Here is an 8119-nt window from a genome sequence, read left to right on the forward strand (position 1 = left end):
AAACCTTCATTTTTGCTCCTTGTTTTTTTATCATGGTTATAAACTCATAAATCAGAAAATAATTTCTACGTTTATCAAAAGGTGCTTCATTAGGCTGTAAAAAAACTGTTAGTTTCACTCTTTTTTTTTTGTTATCATGGTGATAGCCTATCTCATCAAGCAGCAAATGATTTCTACGTTTATCAAGAGCTCTTTCATCATTCTGTAAAAACTTATCAATTTTGCTCATTTTCTGTTATAATGGTTATAGCAAAACTTTTCAATCAGCAAATAATTTCTACGTTTATCAAGAGCTCTTTCATGAGACTACATAAAACCGTCAAATCTTCTCCTCTCTTTTTGTTATCATGGTTATAGCCAAACTCATCATCAGTAAATGATTTCTACGTTTGTCAATAGTTTTTTCTTGAGCCTGCAGAAAACCGTCAATTTTGCTCATTTTTCGTTATCATTGTTATAGCCAAACTCATTAATCAGCAAACGATTGATAGGTTTATCAAGATCTCTTTCATTAGACTATAGAAAGCAGTCAATTCTGGTTCTCTTGTTTTGTTATCATGGTTATAGTCAAACACATCAATGAGCAAATAATTTTTACGTTTATCAAGTTCTTTTTCATGAGCTTGTAGAAAACCGTCAATTTTGTTCATTATTTTTCGTTATTATAATTATAGTCAAACTCATCAATCTGCAAATGATTTCTATGTTTATCAAGTTCTCTTTCATCGGATTGCAGAAAGCCATCAATTTTGTCTCTTTTGTTTTGTTATCATGGTTATAGCAGCACTCATCAATGAACAAATAATTTTTACGTTTATCAAGGGTTCTTTCATTACGTTGAAGAAACCCATCAACCCTTTTTTTTATCATGGTTATAGCCAAACTCATCATCAGTAAATGATTTCTACGATTGTCAATAGTTTTTTCGTGAGACTGTAGAAAACCATCAAATCTTCTCCTCTTTTTTTGTTATCATGGTTATAGCCAAACTCATCATCAGTAAATGATTTCTACGTTTGTCAATAGTTTTTTCGTGAGCCTGTAGAAAACCGTCCATTTTGCTCCTTTTTCGTTATCATTGTTATAGCCAAACTCATCAATCATCGAACGATTTCTAGGTTTATAAAGATCACTTTCATTAGACTATAGAAAGCCGTCAATTCTGATTCTCTTGTTTTGTTATCGTGGTTATATCCAAACACATCAATGAGCAAATAATTTCTACGTTTATCAAGTTCTTTTCATGAGCTTGCAGAAAACCATCAATTTTATTCAATATTTTTAGTTATTATAGTTATAGTCAAACTCATCAATCTTCAAATGATTTCTATGTTTATCAAGTTCTCTTTCATCGGATTACAGAATGCCGTCAATTTTGTCTCTCTTGTTTTGTTATCATTGTTATAGCCACACTCATCAATGAGCAAATAATTTTTAGGTTTATCAAGGGCTCTTTCATTACGTTGCAGAAACCCATCAACTTTTTTTTTTAATCAAGGTTATAGCCAAACTCATCAATCAGCAAATGATATTTATGGTTATCAAGGACACTTTTATGAAGTTGAAGAAAACTGTCAATTCTACAAAATTTCCGTTATAATTGTTATAGCAAAACTCTTCAATTAGCAAATGATTTATACATTTATCAAGAGCTCTCATCAATAGGAGAAAACCGTGAATTTTTCTTTTCTTGTTTTTTGTTATCCTAGTTATAGCCAAACTCACCATCAACAAATGTTTTCTACGTTTATCAAGAGCTTTTTCATGTGGCTGCATAAAACCTTTATCTTTGTTCTTCTTATTTTTTTATCATGGATATAAACTCACAAATCAGAAAATAATTTCTACGTTTATCAATAGGTGTTCATTAGGCTGTAAAAAAACCGTTAGTTTCGCTCATTTTTTTGTTATCATGGTTATAGCCTATCTCATCAAGCAGCAAATGATTTCTACGTTTATCAAGAGCTCTTACATCATTCTGTAAAAACTTATCAATTTTGCTCATTTCCCGTTATAATGGTTATAGCAAAACTTTTCAATCAGCAAACGATTTCTACGTTTATCAAGAGCTCTTGCATGAGACTACAGAAAACCGTCAAATCTTCTCCTCTTTTTTTGTTATCATGGTTATAGCTAAACTCATCATCAGTAAATGATTTCTACATTTGTCAATAGTTTTTTCGTGAGCCTGCAGAAAACTGTCAATTTTGCTCCTTTTTCGTTATCATTGATATAGCCAAACTGCTCAATCAGCAAACGATTTCTAGGTTTATCAAGATCTCTTTCATTAGACAATAGAAAGCCGTCAATTCTAATTCTCTTGTTTTGTTATCATGTTTATAGTCAAACACATCAATGAGCGAATAATTTCTACGTTTATCAAGTTCTTTTTTATGAACTTGCAGAAAATCGTCAATTTTGTTCATTGTTTTCGTTATTATAGTTATAGTCAAACTCATCAATCTGCAAATGATTTCTAAGTTTATCAAATTCTCTTTCATCGGATTGCAGAAAGCCGTCAATTTTTTTCTCTCTTGTTTTGTTATCATGGTTATAGCCACACTCATCAGTGAGCAGATAATATTTACGTTTATCAAAGGCTCCTTCATTACGTTAAAGAAACCCATCAACATATTTATTTTTATCATGGTTATAACCAAACTCATCAATCAGCAAATGATATTTACGGTTATCATTGTTTATAACCAACTCATCAATCAGCAAATGATTTCTACGTTTCTCAAAACCTCTTTCATCAGGCTGCAGAAAATTGTCTATTTTGCTCTCTTTTTTTTTTTTATCAATGTTTTTACCAAACTCATCAATCAGCAAATGATTTATTCGTTTATCAAGAGCTATTTTATTACACAGCAGAAAACTGTCAATTTTACTCTTCTTTTTTTGTTATCATGGCTATTTCCAAACTCATCAATCATCAAATGATTTCTATATTAATAAAGAGCTCTTTCATTAGGCTGCAAAAAATCTTCAATTTTGCTCTTTTTCCGTTATAAAGGTTATAACAAAAATCGTCAATCAACAAATGATTTTTACGTATATCGAGAGCTCTTTCATCAGACTGTAAAAACCGTCAATTTTGTTCGTTTTTTTTGTTATCATGGTATTACATCATCTTCAAAAAATTTTTACTTTTATCAGAAGATTTTTCATGAACCTCTAGAAAACTCCCGATTTTGCTTTTTTTTTTTTTATCATTGTTATAGCTAAACTCATCAATCAGCAAATGATATCTACGTTTATCAAGGTCTCTTTCATCGAATTACAGAAAGCCATCAATTTTGTCTCTCTTGTTGTCTTACCATGGTTATAGTCAAACTCATCAATCAGCGAATGATTTCTACATTTATCAAGAGTTTTTTCATGAAGTTGTAGAAAACAGTCAACTTTGCTCCTCTTGTTTTTTTTTTTATCATGGTTATAGCCAAACGCATAAATAAGAAAATAATTTCTACGTTTATCAATATTTCTTTCTCGAGGCTAAAAGAAACCGTCAATTTTGCTCCTTTTTTTTGTAATCAAGGTTATAGCCAACTCATCAATCGGCAAATGATTTCTACAATTATCAAGAGCTCTTTCATCAAGCTGTAGAAAAGTGTCTATTTTGCTCTCTTTTATTGTTATCATTATTATAGCCAAACTCATCAATCAGCAAATGATTTATACGTTTATCAAGAGCTCTTTCATTAGACAGTAGAAAACTGTCAATTTTGCTCCTATTTTTTTGTTCATATTTAAAATGAGACTATTAGATAAAAATATTTTATCATCTTTTAGATGAGTTTTTAGGTTGATTCATCCTCTGTAAGCTTCAAGAGCTGATGAAGATTATAGTGGTAAAGTTTAACATTTTGTTTGATTCCTTACTTAAATTTTGTTTTGCCAAAATCACTATAAAAATATGAATTGGTTTTAGTTTCGATAAAATATAAAACTCAAAACTCTTTTTGTTACAAATAAAGATAAATCTCACATACCAAAAAGATTTAAGAGGTCAAATGTGGATGGATACATATAAAAAACAATTATAAATTTTGAAATTATTCGATCTCCTTTTCAACAATAAATTTTTTTATATTAATCTTATTATTTTAGATACAACTAAACACGAGTAAATAATCATAACAAAAAAAACTTACTTATCTCAAAATATCCGATTGAGACACATATCAATCCGAGTACTTTCGATCGAGATAGATACCAATCCGGGTACTTTTATATCATATGTATTCATTTAATTTAAACTATACTTTTACTACACAAACTTGGCATTTTTTTCACAAAACATGTGATATTTCCATATTTTAATATCATAAAGGCAAGTTAAACCATTATTTTTTTAATGAATAAATTATATAAATATGAATCTAGCCATATAAATTTTTTTTGTTCTCGAAGGAATAACCTAAAAAACAATCAATATTTACACCTTGTTATTTCTTTTCCAATTTAAACCACATTTTTAATAATAAAAATAAAATCGAAATAACTTTATATGTTTTTTTTTAGACAGACGAAAAATTATATTTAGGACTATCATATTCCCTATAAAAAATAATATAATTTTATTTTTATTTATAAAATAGATAAAATATTAGAAAAAGGAATTGATAATCACTACACCTTGTTTAACATATCTTATGTTACAAAAACAATTAAGAATTAGATTGAGATTGATGTTAAATTTTTTAAAAAGATGTGATAATTTCTTGAATATGGAGAAGGACGAAAAGAAAAGTAGCATATATTATCACAAGATATTATACGTTATTATTAGTACATCTTAAAATATTAAACAAAAATACCAATAAATCTCTTAAACAAAATACAATTATACATAATAAAGAAGTAAAGAACCTATCCATGTAACGAATGTATTTGTGCCAATGGACTCCATCTTCTGAATGGTGACTGGTACCAACAAAATCTGTATCCCAACATCTTTCAATACGGTTCTCCAAGTTGAGAACATAAATGGAGACCCAATTTTGTTAATAACATATCATTAAACATTGTTTTAAAAAAATAGAACTAAAGGGAGATTACTTATACAAATAAGATCGGACATGCCTTCATCCTTTACAACAACAAATATTTTAATATAAATATTAGTTTGTTGAATCTAACTCTCTAGGTTTTTTTTTGATAAAAACTCTCAATTTTTTAATTACTGATTTTGGAACAACAGAATTGATAACTATGCAAGAAAGCTACCAAACCATTTGAAACACAATATAGTTTGTTGCGAGCTTACCGTCTTAGACGATGAAATTAAATCGTATATGGCGCTTATAGTTCGTGGTATGTTACGAAAACATTGCAACACCAATATAAATTATACATCCACAAGAACAACATATATATTATAAGTCAACAATATACATATATACATATATAAATATATATATATATATATATATATATATATATATATATATATATATATTATAAAGCACAATAACGTAAAACAAAACAAACATAGAGTACTATAAAAGTGACCAGGCTTATGAAATTCTAAACACTGGACATACAACAAATCAAACAGTATCGTTTCCATCTCCCTTCGCCACCATGGAACCCCTTCTTCTTGTTGGATTGCTAGTGGACTTAACCCAAGTAGTACTCATATGGTTGGGATGCAAGAGCTCGTCGTATTCACCAACTTAAGTGGCCAATGCCAGGCCTATACATCTTCCGTGAGTTGCTACGACACGCAACTCATGTGGTAATCTTAGCTTCCTTGTGAATCGCGTCTCCGAGACTCTGATCAATGTCGAAGCTACCATCTACGCAACTCTTGAGTTGCCATTGAATTTGAGCACGGCCAACCAACTTTAGCAGGTGGGAACTGTTGTTAATGGTGTTCATTCGAGGAATCAAATGACAGGAGATAATATGAGATCGAGTGGTTGGACTGATATTCGAACATGTCATATAAAAGACTCCATTGACCACATACCTTTGTGCTCCATTAATCAAAGAGCTGAGTCGAGAAAACAATCAATTTTGTTGGAGTGATATTTCCGTAGTGGAATTATTCTCGAGGGTTTGGTCTTCCTGATACATGCAAATAAAAAAGAAGCAAATCTCTTGTTTTTATTTATGAAATTTGACTTTTGTTTTGCTTCTCTGGCCTTCTCTTGTCGAAGATTAAAAAAAAAAAAGCAATACCATTTTTTTCAAATAAGTCTTCAATGAGACAATGTCATAAACTTGTTTCCTCTCTCGTGCAATAACTAAATTACGGTTTCAAATTACTCTGAAATTGACTTTTGGGTTTCCGAATAGTCTCCAGCGTTCTACACGATGATTCCTCCTTTATAATATGGTATTAAAGGGATCTCTAAACACTGCACCAAACAAAAATATAAGTAATTTAATAAAAAAAATTATACTAAAGATTTAGGAGACAATATAATTGAGTTACAGGACAGTAAACAAAATATGCATACGAAAAAATTACCAAATACAAAATATAGTTAGATTAGAGAATACTTTTATATAGGATGAAACAAACCACAATATTTTCTAAAAAACTTTTATTCATTAGACAAATATGTTCGACTAAAAAGAGAGAGAGGCTAACCTGTTTTGTTCATGAAGATATATAAGTATCTACAATACCTGCTTAAAGATGACATCCAAGTTGGTGTTCCAGCTAGCATCTGATTTGTAACGAAAATATTGTAACCCTAATATGAATTATAAATTCATAATGAAAAAAAAAAAGAGATTGTTAGTGCATGAAAGATAGAAGATCACCTGTCAATCGGTTGCAGACGGATCTGAACTTTGCATCTATAGATTCACTTGCTTCCACATACCCAATCTGCGATAATTACACAGGTAAAAAATATTAATATTGCTATAAAACGGTTTAAATTATCAAGGAAAGCAAAAATCATAACAACATGATAAAAATTTTGATTTAGAGAAACCAAAACGACCAAAAAAAAAATTACGAAAACAAACATCCAGAAAACTGCCAAATAAAATGTGTCCCAAACCGAAATATCACAAGTACCACCTCGTCCCGGACCATCGCAAGGAAAACTAAAATATACAAACCAAAACTATAGAAGTACCTTTCCAAACCTCGTTTTCTTCTCGTCAACACCACCTTCGTCCGAGAGCTTTGTCGATGGAACCTCTCACGTTCTACAAAACTGAAACACATACCAAAAGAATCATATCAGCAAAACAATAAATCAACGAACTAATGCAAAAAATAAAACAAACAACACAAACAATATGCACAAGACCTCTAAAGGTAAATGAAAACAATATTTGCATGACAAACAATTTGATTCATCAGAATTGTAGTTGTATAACAAAACCATAACGGTGAAAACTATCTAATGGGCACAGAAAAAATAATACATAATTCTCTGGCCGATCAACAATATATATAGCTTTAAGATTAGGGCAAACATCAATCATTATCTTAAGAAATTTAACTTTTTAATTAGAAACTAAATCAGAAAACTAACAAAAACTAATATTAACTACTAAGATATAGAATTATCCAAAAAATTAACAAATAAATTTAAGCTAAGATTCCATAATACTTAAAGTCGAGACATTATGACATTCGTATCCCAAACGATTACACTATATTAAAAAAAATTAAGGGTGATTAAGACTAATCATCTCAAAACACGATTAGACTTATATACCCCTAACAATTAAGAACAAAAAATCTCGACATCGAGGGTGTTTAGGACATTATTATAGAGATCAACATACGATTAGACTTATATACCCCTAATTACGAAGAAGAAGAAATTTCGAGAAGAACAATTCATTAAGGGTGTTTAGGACAAATCATTCTGACGTTTAATCACTTTGAATATGGTGTAAAATTACTTGTCAAATAATTATCGTAGAGATGGCAACACTCAATATTATTGTTTTCGATATAAAACCTAACAAATCAAAGTAATACAATATCTTCTTGTAATCGTGTACTTAACAAATCAAAAAATACAATATATCAAAGTATATTTGCTACACAACAGTGCAACAAATCATAATAATGTAAATCTACAAAGCATCAAATATACATATCTATCTTGGCAATTTTTTTTTAATTTGTTACCAT

This window comes from Arabidopsis lyrata (assembly GCF_000004255.2).
Source record: "Arabidopsis lyrata subsp. lyrata unplaced genomic scaffold ARALYscaffold_3, whole genome shotgun sequence".
Classification (NCBI taxonomy): Eukaryota; Viridiplantae; Streptophyta; class Magnoliopsida; order Brassicales; family Brassicaceae; genus Arabidopsis; species Arabidopsis lyrata.